The sequence below is a fragment of the Otolemur garnettii genome, unplaced genomic scaffold, assembly GCF_000181295.1.
Source record: "Otolemur garnettii isolate 467f Iridium unplaced genomic scaffold, OtoGar3 scaffold00098, whole genome shotgun sequence".
Lineage (NCBI taxonomy): Eukaryota > Metazoa > Chordata > Mammalia > Primates > Galagidae > Otolemur > Otolemur garnettii.
Genome location: NW_003852493.1, coordinates 5,273,724 through 5,291,363, shown reverse-complemented (window position 1 = coordinate 5,291,363; position 17,640 = coordinate 5,273,724). Strand labels below are relative to the sequence as shown.

At 41.8% G+C, this 17,640-nt stretch overlaps 1 pseudogene across 1 annotated transcript; it reads right to left on the bottom strand.

The window, feature by feature from the left end:
- Positions 1-10,944: 10,944 nt before the first annotated feature.
- LOC100941688 lies at positions 10,945-11,901 on the bottom strand (annotated as a pseudogene). The gene has a single exon (XR_001161541.2). The product of XR_001161541.2 is annotated as a 60S acidic ribosomal protein P0-like (transcript).
- Positions 11,902-17,640: the final 5,739 nt, after the last annotated feature.

Genomic DNA, 17,640 nt, shown 5'->3' with positions numbered 1-17,640 from the left:
TCTCCTGCAGACACAGCCCCCAGCACCTTGTCATGAGAGCCTTTTCTCACTTTGATCCTCTCTGGCCACAATGGCATCAGCTCGTGAGCTTACATTCTTCCTTTCTGACACTCGAGGTTACGCCTTTCATTCCTTACCGCGCACTCCTGCTCGCCTCTACACAATACTCCTATTGTGTCTGTTCGGAAAGTTGTCCGTGGCACTCAGTGGGCCAGGTTGCTGGCATGTGCTTTGTTCAATAAGCAAAAAGAATACTGAAAAAAAAATTAGAACGAGGAAATTTCAACTGACCTGGTCCTCAGGCGAAAGAATAACATGGTTTAGTACAAAGAATATGGTCCAGGGCTCAACCTTTTCTTTAAAATAGCCATGATTTTTGCTAAGCATTAAAAATATCTTCTTTGTTAAGCAATAAATAAGCTATCTTTGGACCTATGATCCTGTTTTTCCAAAGTCAGCAATTCATACAATTCTGCTACATTCTGTAATCCCATTTATGGCAATGTATCCATTCCTTCACTTTTCCGGCAACACTGATTCTTATGTCTGTAACTCATTTGAGGTGTAAGAACACTGCAAATCAACATTTAGAATAGTACACAGGCATGACATAGTACTTTTTTTTAGCATTAAATTTTATTTTCAAATAAATGCCCTTAAATGAATAGCTTTAAAATACTACAACATGTGGCTTTCTAACGGATAATCTGGGCTTCTGAATACCTTTCCTCTCCTCTCTCCAGAGCCTGTTGGGGTGAGAGAAAGGTCAGGAGAAGAGGGAGCAGAAATGTTCCACACTAATTCTAATCCTCTCCTGCTCTGCCTTAATCCCCTCTTCATTCCCACACTAATGAAGGCACAGCCCCATGGACAAATTACAGAGGCTGGCTTTTTGGCCAAAGTCTTAATTCTGTTCCAAGATAGAAAAAAAATATTTCCAAAGTTTGGCCAGTTCTGATTTGAGCTGAACTAGCTAGGAAAGATAACGATGGCTTTAATAAGCTTAAAGGGAGTAGAGCATCAAGATTTATAAAAATAGGCCAACAATACAGCAAATGATGCATTGTTCTCTAGTGTAATCAACATGTGGATAAATGGAAAGTAATTGTATTCAGAGAAAAGCCATTCTCCTGGCTCTGGAAGCAATAGGAAACAGTAAGCACAATTCTGTCACAGAATATAGATGCTGTTTTGTTTCAAAATGGTAGACTAACAAATTGCACCTAAAGCACCAATGCGGTGTGCTGAAAAGATAATCCTCTTAAAACCAAAAGGACTCATGTATCATTGGGCAAGCCAGCTCACAATCTTTCTAAACTTTAGTTTGTTTTGTTTTTTTCCTTGTAAAGTGGGAAGAATAGGAATTACTTGCTACCCAGGAGTGTTGGGGAGATAAAGTGAGAAAATATTAAATACCTGGTTTATAAAAAATGGCGATGTTCTCTCAATACCAGGTATTATCTTTCTTACTCTTTTTTTCTTTAAATTGTGGAACATGCAAATAAAGAAGCATGAAACGATCTGTGGCGCATGGAAGCTAGATCTCTTAATCAAATAAGAGCACACTGAAAAGGGGATTCCAGGAGCACCCCAGGGCTAAGGCTGGACTTGAGCAAGGCTCTGCCCCAGACAGTTAGACTTCAAACACAGACGGTGATTACACTGAATGGCGGGCCTGGCTCGGTGCAAACAGCGTCTGCCAGACAGCAAAGCACTTCTCTGAATGCAGTTACCCCCCTATTTCTTCACACTGATTAGGTGGAGAGCAACACAGGCAGTGTGGGGCTTTCCTCTCTCTCCACTCTGACTCACTCTGACTCATTCAGCACTACTCTGCCAGAAATGTACTCGTTGTTGGAAAGCAGAAACAGTGGCAGGTCAGGGAGAAAGTACCAGAAAAGGCTTTAAAAATTTTTTTTCTTAAAATGTATGTAGGAAAAATATGTGAGCAGGGAAAATAATTGAGTGAAAGGTAATAGGTTCGGCATGATTTAGGCACCATGTTATTTGTCTGGTTCCCCTGAAGTCATCTAGTGGTAATAGGAGCTTTGTGATCTTGTTTCCAACCCTATCAGGTAGATATTTCCATTTTGTGACAATCTCAGTCCATTTGTCCCAGATTTCCCAGGAGGTAAATAGTCCGTCCATATCTCTCTGATCCTGAATTCCACACTCCTACCTTAATGCCTGCTCTTCCTGAGAAGCATAAATAAGTTCAAATTTTTTATAATTTGAGTATCTTATGGGACCATATGCAAATAGTTGCTTAATTAGCGTTTTTGGTAAATAATGCCAATCGGGTAGAGAGGAAAGAACATCAGATTGGGGGTCAGGATGCTAGCGTTATGTTCCCAGCCTGCGATTAATGGGCTGTGAGAGCAGAAGGAAACCATTTAACTTTTCCTATTCTCAGTTACCTTTTAAATGAGGTTGGATAATTAACACTTTGCTCAAATCAAGTGGCTTGAACATATATAGTAAGGTGTGTCCAATTTCAGGGAGGGACATACAAACATGGCTTGTCTGGGATGGGTAGAGAGGTCCTACCTGAATGACCCAGTGTGTCTCCTGAGAGGTCCAGGGTAGTTCAGTTAGAGTCCATTCATGAGACAGAATCCACACAATAATTCAAACAAGGTAAAGTTTAATATAAAGAGTTGCTAATGATGAGAAAAGATTAGAGCAACAAGAGATTGGCTAGTAAGAAGTAAAAGAAATACCAAATCCTATAGAAATCAGATTCAAGGGTCAGCCACTACCCCGAGAGCTGAGACAGACCATTCATGGAAAAAGCTGCCTGCACTCAAAGTTGAGATCCAGACCTTGTTTCATGGGACGTGTGGGAAGTGATTAAATCATGAGGGTGATGCCCTCATTATTTGGATTAATGCCTTTATAACAGGGACCCCAGAGAGTTCTCCACTCAAAGGTACAATGAGAAGTCAGCAGTGTGCAACCCGACCAAGTGGGCACCCTGATCTCAGGCGTCCAGTCTCTAGGACTCTGAGAAATAAACTTCTGCCTTTTGTAAGCACCCAGTCTATGGCACTTTGTTACAGTAGCCCAAACAGATTAAGCCATCATTGATAGGCCTGGTTGTGGCACATGCAATGGCAGAGAAGTCACTGTGGTGTCATGCTGATGGAACCTGCTGAAGAGACTCCCTCTAGTGGAGAATGTCAGGGGGAGCTGTTTATATCCTGCTGCAGCGCAGGGAAAGCTACTGGCCACAGTGCACGGTAGGGAGCCAGGCACTGGGGAAGCCGTATGTGCTACAGGAGCTGGACGCTGAAGAAGTCACCCAGGCTGTGTGCTGGTGCTGAAGAAGATTCGAACTCTACAATAGCAGGACACTAGGGAAACTGTGTGCCCTACGGGAGCAAAATGCTTGAGGTGACACCGGAGAAGCTGCTCCGATGCAGGAGCCTGCCTAGAGAACTCACCAGAATCGGGAAGCAAACGCCTTTCTCTTGCAATTTCTCTCCAGCGCCTCCTACTGGCATAGTTTAGCCTTGTATCCACTGGCAAAAGAAAATAAAGGGCCTTGCTCCATTTTCACAGAGCAAGCAAATAAGAATAATTTTGGTATTAATACTGAGAAGTATTAATAACTTGCTGGGATGGACATCAGAAGCAGTTTCCCAACTAACCTGGGGAACATAGTGAGACTCTTTGTCTTAAAAACATTCAAATAGGGCCACACCTGTGGCTCAGTGGGTAGGGTGCTGGCCCCGTTACACCAAGAGTGGTGGGTTCAAACCTGGCCCTGGCCAAACTGCAACAAAAAAAAATAGTGGAGCATTGTGGTGCTCCACAATGGAGTGGTGGGCTCCTGTAGTCCCAGCTACTTGGGAGGCTGAGGCAAGGGAATTGGCTACGCCCAGGAGTTGGAGGTTGCTGTGAGCTATGTGATGCCATGGCACTCCACCAAGGGTGATAAAGTGAGACTCTGTCTCTACAAAAGAAAAAAAAAATCAGACATTAGCTGGGCATTGTGGTGCATACCTGTAGTCCCAGCTATTAGGGAGGCTGAGGTTGGAAGAGTACTTTAGCCCAGGAGTTGGAGTGAGCTATGATCATGCCACTGCGCTCCAGCCTGAATGACAGAGTAAGACCTGTATCTAAAAAAAAAAAAAAAAAGGCAGTTTCTCAAAAGAAAAGATATGAGTTCATAGACTGTGTCTGATTGTACCTTAGCCATCATTCATTCCAGAGGCAGCCTGCCCAGGGCCTGCTGACTAAACCCAGGCCCTGTGGGCAGCAAAGAGTTTTAAAATTTTGAATATGCTTGATTTAAGGAAGGCCACCATGTTCTAGTTCGCCAGCCCTGAATAAATCCTGGTTGACTTACCCCCAGCAGACAAGCTTCACACAAATACATGCCAGGCCCCTCCAAGCTCTGAGTTGTGACCCTTGACCCTATCCATTTCATTCCTTTTCAGGATCTGTCCATTTCAGGATAGGGCCATGGAATCCGGGATCTCAAATCTTTGTTGGGGTTGAGAATCACTGGTTTAAAGAATCCTGAAGAAGCTGAGGAAACACCTTGACTTTGGAGACAGAAAGTCTTGTTTCTTGTTCATTTTCTCCTGTGTGAGAACAACTGGCTACTTCTGACCCTATTCCCATTTCTCTCATAGTCAAATAAAGCATGGAATGTTGGGGAAGGAATAAATTAACCTACCTTCACCGCCGATTTCTCTCAAACACTTGCTTTGAATCTGGGCTGTTTGTACTGGATAGACTTTGCTCATTCACATAAAATCAGGAGATCGTGGGAAGAAATGTGTTCAGGTAATCCTCTGAGGCAGGACAGTGACCAGGAGCTTATCAGGGCTCTTTTTTCCGTGGGTTAACTACTCTGATATTAAGTATGCCTTATTGCAAAATCCCATTTAAAACCCCTTAAAATAAAACCAGCACTTCACAACCTGTAATTACTACTACAAAAACAATTTAATTGATTCCTCTATTCTCCCCTCTCTGGCATTTTCAAAGCCGTTACTTTCTATCTGATGAGGTTGTAGAGATTTCTGTCACTTTATTAGAATGGAAAATCTATGCTGTTTTCTTTCTTTCTTTTTTTCTTTTTTTGAGACAGAGCCTCAAGCTATCACTCTGGGTAGAGCTCACAGCAACCTCCAACTCCTGGCCTCAAGCGATTCTCCTGCCTCCGCCTCCCAAGTAGCTGGGACTATAGGCACCCACCACAATGCCTGGCTATTTTTTGGTTGCAGCCATCATTGTTGTTTGGTGGGTCCGGGCTGGATTTGAACCTGCCAGTTCAGGTGTATGTGGCTGGCACCTTAGCCACTTGAGTCACAGGCGCTGAGCCTCTATGCTGTTTTCACTAAGTAACTAAACATTAGGCCATCTCCAATTTTCAAGTAATTTCACATCTTGGCAAAGTGAGAGAGAAAACTTTATTTCACAGTTTTTGCAGGATTGCTTATTATGATGATAATAGCAATGCCTTACTAAGCATAATAATTTATGGTTAATGATATGCTTTTATACATATTGTTTCATTTGAAGTAAGCCTTCAGAAATTTTATTTGCTAGCCCTCTTTTATTTTCTAAGAAGTCTAATTTAAGGTACACTGCAAGTTAAGGATGCAAAAGTGAAAAATAATTTGAAAGTATTCCAGTTCCTCCCCAAAGGAAACTTAAGCCTAATTATTTTATTTAAAAATCAAAGAAACCTCCAAAAGCTAGTAACGACTGAAATTTTAGGTAAATAAATGGATTTTGGAAAATATTCTGGGTCACAATATTTGTAATCAAGCAAAAAATGAGTATTGCCAAAACTTGGAAACTGAGAATCAAGGCATGTGGGTTTATATACGCCTCTGCCAGCAACAGGTGTTCAGTTTCTCAAAGTCTGGGTTTTTCGATTCATGATGTGGGTGGGATCTCATGTTTCTTTACAACTTATGCCTCTCCCCATCCCCACAACAGCAGTAAAGAGGATTCTCTCCTTCCTTCCTTCCTCACGTTTGTCCTTCTCTATGTTCATGAGAAAGTTTCGTCTGCCTTTAAACATGGATGTTACCCTGTGACATATTGTCCTGATTCTTCTAGTCGTTCAAAAGCAGCTGAGTACTGACCTTCTGTCACTGCTCTGTGTAGTAAGAATGCAGGCAGTCCCTGGGTTACAAACAAGATGGGTTCTGTAGGTTTGTTCTTGAGTTGAATTTGTATGTAAGTTGGAACAGGTACATTTACCTATATCTGAAACGGCCTCCATTCATAAATGTGAGTTGTACATCAGTCAGATGTTTGTAACTTGGGGACTTACCCTAATGGCCTCCCCTTCATAAGTGCGAGTTGTCCATAAGTTGGGTGTTTGTAACTCAGGGACTGCCTGTACTGCAATGAAGCAAAGGATTCCTGCTGTCATGGGGCCCATATTCTAAAGGGGGAGACGGGAAGTTATTTCAGCAGGTAATCATAGAACTTGTAGGGTGGTGAGTGCTCTGGGGAAAATGAGGCAGGGAAAGGGGATGGGGAAGGGATGTGAGTCTGCATGAGGAAATCAGGAATGTCTCTCCAGAAATAGCTCTTCAGAAAAATATGTAAGTTATTCAAGAAAAGGCTATGCTTATATTGCAAGTATTCTCCCTACAACTGCTCAAATCAGACCCAAAGGGATGATTGTGAAAGTGTATTTGTCAGCTTGGGGAATGGGTAGAAGAATGGAAATGGGGAGGAGCAGACCGGGACCTTCCTAGCAATGGACTGAGTGCTGGAACAGGTGCTCAACAATTGTGTGTAAATCCGATCACAGTCAGGCTTTCAACCTCACGTAAATCGAGTTCACGGAGGAAACCTATCAAGAAGCGTAATTTGGAATGCCTGTGTGATAGATCTCCCCTTCTCTGTGCCCCATCCATCAGATAGTCCTCTGAAGGGAAAAGAAGAACTGATGTTATCTCCAAGGAAAAGAATAGGGCACTTTATAAGAGCAATCCCAACCACATGCAAAGGGAGGGGACATCCGCCCTCCCGCCGTGGGAGAAGAATGTTGTGGTGTTTCCTCCTGGCATGCTGTTCTAAGGTCAAATCTTGGAGCAAGGTGCACTGTGCTGGTAGGTATGGAAGAATCTCGAGCACGAGACTAATAGCAAGTTTCCCCTACTCTGCCTGAGGAAAGCTACATATTCCTGGTTTAAAACCTTGCACGTACAGACACATCCCAGAGCGATAATGCAGAAGTTGAGGAAAGTGGCCAGAATGAAGAGCCCAAGGTAGAATTCTAGGCTTCCCAAGGCCTGTTTAGGGCACCTAGAATTGACTGTCCAATGTGGTATTCACTAGAGACACAGGATACTTAAAATTCAAAGTAATCAAAAGCAAATAAAATTTGAAATTTGATTCCTTAGTTGTCTAGCCACATTTCAAGTGCTCAGTAACTGTGTGCGTGTGTAGCTGATGGCTACTGTATTAGACAGCACAGATACAGAGTTTCCATCACCACAGAACATTCTATTGGGCAGCAGTGGTCAGCAAACTTTTCTGTAAAGGGCTTGATAGTAAATATTTTTGGCTTTATAGACAAAAATGCTCTATCATAATTTTTCAGTGCTATCATTATAGCATGAAAGCAGCCCTAGTCTATACATAAGTGAACAGGCATGGCCACGTTCCAATAAAGCTTTATTTATAGACGTGAGCTTTGGCCCAAGAGCTGTAGTGTGTTCATCCTTGGGAAAGCAGATCCAAGAGGTCCCCCATGCCTCAGTGAAGGGGCAGGAGCCACTGGAGGAAAGGGTGGGCTAGTGGAGGCCTAGGCTAAGGCCAGATTACTCATTTGGGCACTCAAAAGGGATACAGGACCAGGTGTTACTCAGCACACACAGGGTGAGGGCCGGCCTTGGCGCCCTGGGACAGCACTCAAACTCACACACACAGACTCCAGGCCATCCTGAGAAGCAGCAAAATGACCAAGCCCAAATGAGCCAAATGATCTAAAAGAGAGACCGTTTCAATAGAAGAGACAGTGATGCTGTCTGCTGGCAAAGGTAGGTACCCACTACCCCACAGCCGCCACTCTCAACCCCTGAGGGTGGGAGAGCTGCAGAGGCAGTTTAGATCCATTAGAATTTCTTTGCATCTGTGAGTTAACAATGCAAAAAGAAAGTCAATGGTGGGAGGCAATGTTTTCTCCCTTGCACATAAAGACAGTTTAGAAAGGAAACTTTTGCATTCTTTCCAGGAGCTCTGACTTGAGGCATTTCATCTCTGATAGGCTCTGTGGCACCGTGTGATGAGAACATTGGCCTCAAAGGAGAAGACCCAGGCTCCCGCCATGTGTGGCGTACGCTAAACCTCTGAACCACGCTGGGCCGCCGTGATTTCGTCTGCCACATAGGAAGGTGGAGCAAATGACTCCTAACTTCTTATCTAGAGTATTGCCTCTCCAGTGCAGAGATAATACTTTAAGATTCATCTAAAAGACGTCATGCTGGAGTTGAAGCATTTGACTCTAATTATCATAGTGAACCCAATCACATGTCAATAAATTAGTTCTTAGTTTTACTGGTAATTTTCTACTGGTTCACTGAAAAGTCTTGACATTTGATACTTACAGATTGGGGTGCCAACATGGCCAGTTTCTGCTGAGGGTGCTCTTTCTGGCTTGTAGACAACCACCTTCTCACTGCGTTCTCACATGGCAGGGAGAGACAGAGAGAGGGAGCTCTCAGCTATTTCTTCATATGAATGAACAGGCATGACCACCTTCCAATAAAGCTTTATTTACAGAAGTGAGCTTTGGCCCGAGTGGAGCCATAGTAAGCTAATCCTATGATGAGGCCCTACCATCATGACCTCCCAAAGGCCTTATCACCAAACACTATCACTTTGGAAGCCAAGGCTCCAACATAAAAATTACAAGGGAACACAATTCAGTTCAGACCACACACCTTCAAATTACTTTATGCTAAAGTTCTTGAAAATTTCCACTCTGCTCATGGTCAAAACAAAAGGAGATATACTTCTCATCAGTAGGAAAAGTTGAGAAAGACTACCAAGTTGTGTCCCACTTTTTTTTATAAATATATTCGAAGCAGAGGTGGGATGGGAGGCTGACTGTCTCGATTTTCCACTCTCATGATAGCTAACTTTTACTGGGCAGCTCACTGGGTGCCAGGCACTCTTCAAAGTAATTTACACATATCATCTTATTTCACCCTACCACAACCTAAAGTGGTAGCCATTATTATTAAACCTATTGTAAAGATAAAGACACTAATGCTTGGAATGCCTGAGTAACTTGCATAAGGTTGCACAAATAATACGAGACTGAGTCCAGATATGAAACCCAGCAGACTAACTCCAGAGCCTGCCCTTCTAATTACTATGATCTAAAGCCTCTTAGTTTGGACACAAGTTGTGGGGAGAGTCCCTGCACACACACACACACACACACACACACACACACATTACAGATGTGCTTGGACAAAGCAATACATGTTTAATGCATTAATAATATGTGTTAATAAGTATATTAATGCCTATAAGTTATTCACACATTGTGGTGGATTGCTTTAACCAACTAAGTGAAATGTATTATCCTAACATCTTGATTAGATTAAAGTGTCAGGAAATGATGATTGGTGAGGACTAAGAAGATATTTTGAAATGGGGGCCCTTGATGAAGTGGAATTTCAGATAGAAGGCTGAATTAGGAGGATAAATAAGTAGGGATGAGACGAAGGCTTTACTGCCTAATGAAAGGAAGAAGTAGCAAGAAAGTGGAGGCCAGTTTGGAGCAAGAACTGAGGAAAGTGAAGTGTGCCTGCTCCAGGACCCTGTGTGCCTGACACTGTACTAAGGACATTCCAAATGTACTACCTAACCCTCTCCCCAGTAATCTGTACTCTGTATGCAGCCTCCTTGAGACAAAATTGCTTTATCCTTTTGCCCAAGATGGCCAAATTCAGTCACTAAAACCTATCTTGGTGCCAGCCAGGAGCTTCAGATTGGTCATTCTTGGCTATGAAGATGTGTATATGACCTATGTTAAAATGTAACTGCACATGGAACAATACTCAGAGGAAGCTAAAAGTTCTATGGTCCAGTTCAGTGACAGAATGGATGGACAGCCAGTCATCCTAACCATCAAATCAAAGGGCTACATTACTGACGTGCTAATAGGCATTAGTGTTCAACGTGAAGGCAGCTAAGACATCAGATTGGTTACCAGATTAGTCAAGTTTACTAGATGGCTAGAGCCAGGCCTCTAATTCTGTAAGTGCGGAAATCCCTTACCATATGCTTTCCCATCATGCTTGGACTTACTGAAGACATCTATAATCTCACAGACTCTGGAGTCACAAGCAAGTAGGCAGTTATTCTTTGAGAGTGGACAGGGAATGGAACGTGGACGTCTTTCATCAATTATTGAAGAGCTCCTCAAGGACTGATAATCAGTAGCTTAGCTAATAATTGGACCCTTTGCTTTGATACCTGCCTGCTGAGTTTGGGACCCTCTGTGTCTGTCCTCTATATATCCTTGTACCATCTCTCTTCCCTTTAATCACTCTAATCTCCAACCAAGAAATCTTTGCTTGGCCTGGGCAATTTCCTCCCTTATTTTTTTATGTTTTGTGTCTACAGCTTTCTTCTCCCTCTAGGGTTCTTAAGCCATTCACTTCCCTTTCTTTCGCTTTTCATTGCCCAGATCTTGGCTTCTAAAGTCATTCTCCAGTAAAAAGAACCAGGCTCCAGGGAAAAATGACTGATTCTAAGACTGGGTTGTGAAATATACAAGATGAGCCTGGAGCATCTTTATAGTACCACAAAGTAAGGAAGTGCTCAAAAAAGAAATTGATGAATGTCTCAGTCTTCTAATGTGGCCACAACAAAATACCACACACTAGCTGGCTTAAACAACAGAAATTTATTTATTTACATGTTTACTTATTTAGTGAAGTATTTTTAAGAGAGGTAAGGCTTTATTTCCTTGTTTTGCAACTAAATCTGGCTGCGTTTGTTATTTTTGGTGATTAGTCAAAGAGACCAAATCCTATATCCTCATCCAACTCCTCTGGCTCTTCCTTGGCTCAACCTTGGTTGGGGCTGTGGGGCAGCAGGGGCAGCAGTGATGGTGGTGGCCACAGGAGCAGCAGCCACAAAGGCAGATGGGTCAGTTAAGAAGGCCTTGAGCTTTTCAGCAAGTGAGAGGGTGTAATCAGTCTCCACAGACAAAGCCAGGATTCATTTGCACCCACTGATGATAGAATGGGGTTCTGATGCAACAAGTGGCTCACCAGTCTGCAGACAAACATTGGCAACATTGTGGATGCCCTCCAGGGAGGGAGAATGCAGTTTCCTCTGTCACATCCAGCACTTCAGGGTTGTAGATGCTGCCATGGTTGAGCACCTGCTGGCTGGCCAGCCCAAAGGAGCAGGGGGAGATGTTCAGCAGTGTGGCTTTGCTGGCTCCCACTTTGTCTCCAGTTGTAATCAGCTGTACATCACTCAGCATTTCAATGGTGTCCATGGGGATTTTCGTGCCTGTAAGAAGGAGGTCTTCTCTAGCCCCAGATCAGTGTTCTGGGGTGGCACAGTGACTTCCCGGGGGGGAAACAGCATGGTCAGTAGCACATCTCTCATCTCAGTGAGGTCATCCTTGGTGAATCCTAAAGCCGCATTCCCCCAGAGATGAGGCCGTTTCTCCAGAGCTGGGTTGTTTTCCAGATGCCCTCCATGGCCTTGCCCATTGTGGTGCTCTTGCCCACCAACACCACAGCCTGAAAGGGACATGTGGATCTGCTGCATCTGCTCAGGGCCCATGTTGTCTACTCCCACAATAAAGCGTTTTGGATAATCATCCAGAAATTGGATGATCTTAAGGACATAGTTGGACTCCCAGGTTGCCCTGTCTTCCCTGGGCATCATGGCAGTTCATTGGGGATTGCCACACAGGATTTAAAGACCAGGTCACTCATATGAGGACACCTGGCAAGAAAAACAATAACTGAAACGAATTTTCTTACAGTTCAGGAGCCTAGAAGTACAAGATCAAAGTAATGTCAGAGTGGATTTCTGAAGAGTCTCTTCTTCCTAGCTTGAAGAAGGCCACCTTCTTCCTGGGTCCTCCTACGGCCTTTCCTTTGTGCATGTGCAGAAGGAGACAGAGCATGCATGCACTTCCTTTGTGCCTTCTTCTCTTTTTATAAAGACACTAGTTCTACTAGATTATAGCCCCACCCTTATGGCCTCACTTAACCTTTATTACCTACTTTATAGCCCTATCTCCAAATACATAGTAGGATTTAGAGCTTCAACATAAGAATTTCAGGAGGACACTATTCAGTCCATAACATGGGGCAATTTGAAAGGGACAGAGGTATAAACTGAAGGAGCTTTCAGTGGCAAAGCTGGAATAAATTCAGCAACAAAATAAATAGAGTAGTAATAGATTATAACTCAAAGTGTAAAATAAACATCCATGAATTCATTCTGATAGAAATAAATGATTGAATAAATTAGTAAGTGGGGAAAAAGACAAATCTTTCATGCAGATGAATTCCAAATGATTTATGCATATATTCCACCCTCAAGGAGCAGGCGTATGACTCCCCACTCCTTAGATGTGGGCTGTGCATAGCAACTTCCTTCCAAAATGTACAACGTGCATAGGGAGGAAAAAAGAGCAACTTTCCAGTGGAGAAACTAACAAACACCACCTCGGCCAGGGGATCAAGGTCAACTTCAATGGTGATATATCTTGTTGACAGTGTGTACCCTTAATAAGATGTGATAAAAATATCACTTTACCTCTGTGGTCTCCCTCACAACACATAACCCTTGTCTTATCATGCGAAAAGCATCAGACAAGTTCCAATAGTGTGGCATCCTACAAAATATCTAACCAGTATTCCTCAAAACTGTCAAGTCATCAAAAAAACAAGGAAAATCTGAAAAACTGCCACAGCCAAGAGGAACCTAAGGAAACTTGACAGCTAGACATAATCTCTTGGATAAGATTGTAATGGATTGAATTGTGTCTCCTTTCAAAAGAAAGGGATGAAATCCTAACCCCAGGAATTTGAGAATATGACCTTATTTGGAAATAAGATATAACTTGCAGTATAATTAGTTAAGGTAAGATGAGGCCAAACTGGAGTAGGGTGGGGCCCTAATCCAGTGTGACTGCTGCCCTATGAGAAGATGGTCAAGTTCAGATACATGAGAATGCCATTTGACAATGAAGGCCAGGCTCAGAGTTTGCAGCTGCAAGCTGATGAGCACCAAGTTTGCCAGCAAACCACCAGATGCTAGGAAGGGGAGAAGAGGGAGTCCCCTGAATGTTTCTGAGGGGGCATGGGCTTACTGACACCTTGATTTCAGGCTTTTGGCCTATGTAAAGGTAAGACAATAGATTCCTGTTGTTTTTAAGCCACCCAGTTTGATGAATTTTTTTAATTGTAGCCATATGAAACTAATACAAGATCCTGGAACAGAAAAAACGGCCTAGGTAAAAAATTGAAAAATCTGAATGAACTGTGAAATATAGTAAATAATAAAGCACCTGTATTAGTTCATTAATTATAACAAATGTACCATAAGGTAATGTAACATGTCAGTAGTAGAAAAACTTGGTATGGGATATCTAGAAACTCTGTACTATCCTCTCAATCTTTTAACAACTGTTTTGGAGCAGGCTTGGTGCCTATAGCTCAGTGAGTAGGGTGCCAGCCACATACATGAAGCTGGCAGGTTCAAGCCTGGCCCAGGACTGCTAAACAACAATGACAATTGCAACCAAAAAAAATCCAGGTGTTATGGCGGGTGCCTTTAGTCCCAGTTACTTGGGGGGCTGAAGCAAGAGAATTGCTTAAGCCCAAGAGTTTGAGGTTGCTGTGAGCTGTGATACTGTGGCACTCCACTGAGTGCAACATAGTGAGACTCTGTCAAGAAAAGAAAAAAAGAACTGTTTTGGAGCAAAGTAAAACTGCTTTAAGAATTGGCCAGATGCAGTGGCTCACATTTTGGGAGGCCAAGGTAAGAGGATTGCTTGAGCCCAGAAATTTAAGGTTAGCCTGGGCAATAGCTCCGTGAGGCCACACTTCTACAAAAAAGTGGAAAACTAAAATTAGCGAGGCAGGGTGGTGGGTGTCTGTAGTCCCAGCTACTCAGGAGGCTGAGACAAGAAGAATGCTTGAGCCAGGAGTTGGAAGTTACAGTGAGCTATGATCACGTCACCATACTCTAGCCTGAGCAACAGAGTGAGACCCTGTCTCTAAAAATAAATAAAGAAGAAGAATTTTTTTTCTTGATAATCTGCCTTTTTATTTAATGGGTCATGGGAATTTTCTTTTTTATTTTATTGTTGGGGATTCATTGAGGGTACAAGAAACCAGGTTACACTGATTACATTTGTTAGGTAAAGTCCCTCTTACAATCATGCCTTGCCCCTAAAAGGTGTGGCACACACCAAGACCCCACCCTCCTCCCTCCCTCTCTCTGCTTTTCCTTTCCCCCACCCCTTCCTCCTTTCTCTCTCTACTCTCCCCTTCCCCCACCCCCATTGTGTCATTAATTGTCCTCATATTAAAATTGAGTACACAGGATTCATAATTCTCCATTCTTGTGATGCTTTACTAAGAATAATATATTCCATTTCCATACAGGTTAATACAAAGGCTGTAAAGTCTCCATTTTTAAAATGGCTGAATAGTATTCCATGGTGTTCATATACCACAGCTTGTTAATCCATTCCTGGGTTGGTGGGCATTTAGGCTATTTCCACATTTTGGTGATTGTAAATTGAGCTGCAGTAAACAGTCTAGTGCAAATGTCCTTATGATAAAAGGATTTTTTTCCTTCTGGGTAGATGCGCAGCAATGGGATTGCAGGATCAAATGGGAGGTCTAGCTTGAGTTCTTTGAGGTTTCTCCATACTTCCTTCAAAAAGGTTGTATTTTTTTCTGGTTCCATACAAAATGCAGAATCATTTTTTCCAAGTCTTGAAAATAGGATATTAGTATTTTAACAGGGATGGCATTGAATTGGTAGATTGCTTTGGGAAGTATAGACATTTTAACAATGTTGATTCTTCCCAGCCATGAGCATGGTTTGTTCTTCCATTTGTTAATATCCTCTGCTATTTCCTTTCTTAGGGTTTCATGATTTTCTTTGTAGAGTTCCTTCACCTCTATTGTTAGGTATATTCCTAGGTATTTCATTTTCTGAAGCTATGGTGAAGGAATTTGGGTCCTTAATGAGGCTCTCATCTTGACTATTATTGGTGTATATAAAGGCTACTGACTTGTGGACATTACTGTATTTTTTGATGACTTCCAAGAGTCTTGTGGTTGAGTCTTTGGAGTTCTCTAAGTATCAGATCATATCTTCAGCAAAGAGGGAGAGTTTTACCTCCTCTGCTCCCATTTGGATGCCCTTTATTTCCTTGTGTTGCCTAATTGTATGGGCTAGAACTTCCACCACTATGTTGAATAGTAATGGTGACAGAGGACAACCTTGTCTGGTTCCAGTTCTAAGAGGAAAAGCTTTCAGTTTTACTCCATTCAGTAAAATATTTGCTGTGGGTTTGTCATAGATGGCTTCAATCAGTTTCAGAAATATGCCACCTATGCCTATACTCTTCAGTGATTGAATTAGAAAAGGATGCTGGGATTTATTGAATGCTTTTTCTGCATCTATTGAGAGGATCATATGGTCTTTGTTTTTGCTTCTGTTTATACGGTGGATAATGTTTATGGACTTGCATATGTTAAACCAGCCTTGCATCCCTGGGATGAAACTTACTTGATAACGATGTCTGACTTTTTTGATGATAAGCTGTAATCTATTGGCTAGGATTTTGTTGAGAATTTTTGCATCTATATTCATTAGTGAAATTGGTCTGAAATTCTCCTTTCTAGTTGGGTCTTTTCCTGTCAGGGTGATGTTTACTTCATAGAACATGTTGGGGAAGATTCCTTCCTCCTCAGTTTTTTGGAATAATTTAGGCAGTACAGGAATAAGCTCTTCCTTGAAGGTTTGATAGAATTTCAGTGTGAGGACATCCAGACCAGGACATTTTTTTGTTGGAAGATGTTTTATTGTTTCTTTAATCTCAGTGCTTGAAATTGGCCTGTTCAGGAGCTCTATTTCTTCCTGGCTAAGTCTAGGGAGAGGGTGTGATTCCAAATATTTATCCATTTCCTTCACATTGCCAAATTTCTGAACATGGAGTTTCTGGTAGTATTCAGAGGTGATCTCTTGTATCTCTGTGGCATCCGTTGTTATTTCCCCTTTATCATTTCTTGTTGAGGTTACTAGAGATTTTACTTTTCTAGTTCTAGTTAGTCTGGCCAATGGATTGTCTATTTTATTTATTTTTTCAAAAAACTAACTCTTTGTTTCATTAATTTTCTGAATGATTCTTTTGTTTTCAATTTCATTGATCTCCAATTTAATTTTGGGTATTTCTTTTCTTCTGCTGGGTTTAGGCTTAGATTGTTCTTCTTTTTCCAATTCCATAAGATGGCTTACGAGTTTGTTGATGCGCTCTCTTTCTGTTTTTCGAATGTAGAGATCTAAAGTGATAAATTTTCCTCTCAGAACTACTTTTGCAGTATCCCACAGGTTTTGGTAGCTTGTGTCTTCATTGTTGTTGTGCTCAAGGAAGTTAATGATTTCCACTTTTATTTCTTCCTGCACCCAACTGTCATTCAACAGAAGGTTGTTTAATTTCCATAACTTTGTGTGGGGCTGAACGTTTTTGTTGGAGTTAAGTTCCACCTTTAGTGCCTTGTGGTCTAAGAAGATACAAGGTAAAATTTCAGTTCTTTTGAGGGTTTTTGTGTGTGTGTGTCCTAGGATATGATCACTTTTGGAGAATGTTCCATGGGGTGATGAGAAGAATGTATATTCTCAATCTTTGGGACAGAGTGTTCTATATGTTTATCAAGCACAATTGTTGTAGGAGCTCATTTAAGTCTCTTATATCTTTTTTTAGTTTCTGTTTAGAGGATCTGTCCAGCTGTGTAAGAGGAGTGTTAAAGTCCCCTGTTATTATGGTGTTATAGGTTATCATATTGCTTAGACTGCGTATAAGGTCTGTTTCAAGAATCTGGGAGCATTTAAGTTGGGTGCATAAATATTTAGAATTAAAACCTCTTCTTGTTATATTTTTCACATAACCAATATAAAGTGACCATCTTTGTCTTTTTTGACTTTAGTTGCTTTTAATCCACATGTATCTGAAAATAAGATTGCAAATCCTCTTTTCTTTTGAATTCTGTTTGGCTGAAAAATTGTCTTCCAACCCTTAACTTGGAGTTTTAATTTGTCTTTTGAAGCTAGGTGTGTTTCCTGCAGACAGCAAATGGATGGCTTGTGTTTTTTAATGCAGTCTGCCCATCTATGCCTCTTTAGTGGGGAATTCAAACCATTAACATTTATTGAGATAAGTGTGGTAGTGTTCTAGTCATCTTATTTTGTGAGAGTCCATTGCTTAGTTTTATCTTTTCCATCATTGTGGAAATTAGGTTCTGTCCTTTAATTTCTGCATTCTTACTTTGCTGTTGATCCATTGTGATGGTCAGTGTGTAGAACAGGTTGAAGTATTTCCTGTAGAGCTGGTCTTGTTGTGGTGAATTTCCTCAATGTTTGTATATCAGG